We start from the raw sequence: 1997 nt of genomic DNA, 5'->3' as shown, positions 1-1997 counted from the left end.
CAGGATCCCAGTGGCCCCTTGGCTGCATGAGGCCCAGCTGTGTCACACTGGCCCCTTGCTGCCATTGGGCCCTGTAGCATCACACTTGTCCCCCCTTGCTTCCATGAGGCCCAGCAGTGTCACAGTGCTCCCCTTGGTACCGCTGTATCACAATGGAGCATTGTTCAATGAAGCCCTGCCATGTCAAAATGGTGTCTTGTATTTCATGGGGTGTCACAACCTCACAATGGACCTTTGGTTCCATGAGTCCCACATTGTTCCATGAATCCTTAGCTCCATGGGGCCCTGTAGGGTCACAATGGTCCCTTGGTTCCATGGTGCCACACAGGGCCACAATTGCCCTTTGGCCAAGCAGGGCCTCATAGAGTCACAATGGGCTCCTTGATTCCACGGGGACACAAAGTGCCACAATGGCCCTTTGGTTTCACCAGGCCTCAAAGTGTGAAAATGGCCTCCATGGTTTCATGCAGCCATGCTGTGTCACAATGGACCTTTGGTTCCATGATGCCCCACAGTGTCAAAATGGTCTCCTTGGTTCTGCACTTTAAGAATGCTCCCTTGGTCCCTCAGAGCTCCACAGTGTCACTACTGTGCCCTTGGTTCCATGAGGCTTTGCTGTGTCACAACAGCCCCCTTGGTTCCGTGATGTCCCATAGCAGAGCAATGGTCTCCTTGGTTCCACAGTGTCAGAATGGCCCCGTTATCCCATGGAGCCCCAGAGTGTCACTTTGGTCCCCTTGATTCCATGAGGCTCTGCAGTGTCACAATAGCCCCTTGGTTCCAATGGGTTCTGAAGAGCCATAATGGTCTCCATGGTTCCATGAGGCCCTGCAATCTCCCAATGGACCCTTGGTTCCAAGGGCCCCGCAGTGTCACAAGGCTGCCTTAGTTCCACAAGGCCCTGCAGTGTCATGGTGGCCCCTTGGCTCCATGAGGCAAAGCAGAATCAGAATGGCCCCTTGGTTCCATGGAGCACCACGGTGTCACCATGGTCCCACTGGTTCCACAGGGCCCCACAGTGTAACAATAGACCTTTGGTTCCATGAGGTTCCTCAGTGTCTCAGTGGCCCCTTGGCTCCGTGTGGCCCCGCTGTGTCACAGTGCCACGTGGTTCCATGAGGCCCCACAGTGTCCAAATGGTCTCCTTGGTTCTGGGAAGCCCCACAGAGCCACAAGGGACCCTTGGTACCAGGAGGCCTTGCTGTGTCACAATGGACTTTTGGTTCCAGGAGCTTTCACACTGTCAACAATGGTCTGAGCACTGCAGTGTCACCATGGATCCTTTGTTCCATGAGGTTCCAGAACATAACATGATCCCCTTAATTCCAGAAGGTTCTGCAGTGTCCAAATGGACCATTGGTTCCATGCAGCCCCACACTGTCACAATGACCCCATGTCTCCAGGAGCTTCCACACTGTCAGCAATGCTCTCCTTGGTTCCATGAGGCCTTGCTCTGATACAATGGACTTTTGGTTCCAGGGGGTTCCACTGCATCACAATGGACCCTTTGTTCCATGGGGTTCCACAGTGTCACAGCTGACTCCTTGGGTCTGTCAGCCTCTGCTGTCACCAAAAGCCCAAAATATCAGAATAAGACTCCATAACACTAATTTGTAATTAAAGAGGGCATCATTTATTGAGGCCTAAGGTGTAACATGAAATAACTCCTATACCTTATGAGGACATGTAATTCTACCAGTGTGTTGCTTATACACAGTGGCTAAACACGAATTACAATTTACCCATTTCCATAAAATCCACCCCAAGTTCCCAGGTTCACTCCTTGTTTTCTCTACCCCAGCACCCTTGAGCCAGATGTCTTCTTCTTCTCTTCCAAGCATCCTTGCAGGGAAAGCAGCCCCTGCATGCCTTGTTCCTGTGCTGAAAGTTCCCAGGCAGGGTAAAAATGGAATGAACCCTTTTGGTATCAGCCCCAGGCTTTGTGTGGGCAGGCAGAGGCAGGCAGGAGGCAGAGCTGCCAGCAAAGGAAGGGCCCA

This window comes from Molothrus aeneus, unplaced genomic scaffold, assembly GCF_037042795.1.
Source record: "Molothrus aeneus isolate 106 unplaced genomic scaffold, BPBGC_Maene_1.0 scaffold_34, whole genome shotgun sequence".
Classification (NCBI taxonomy): Eukaryota; Metazoa; Chordata; class Aves; order Passeriformes; family Icteridae; genus Molothrus; species Molothrus aeneus.
The sequence above is the reverse complement of the archived record's forward strand: the minus strand, read 5'-3'. Positions refer to the sequence as shown.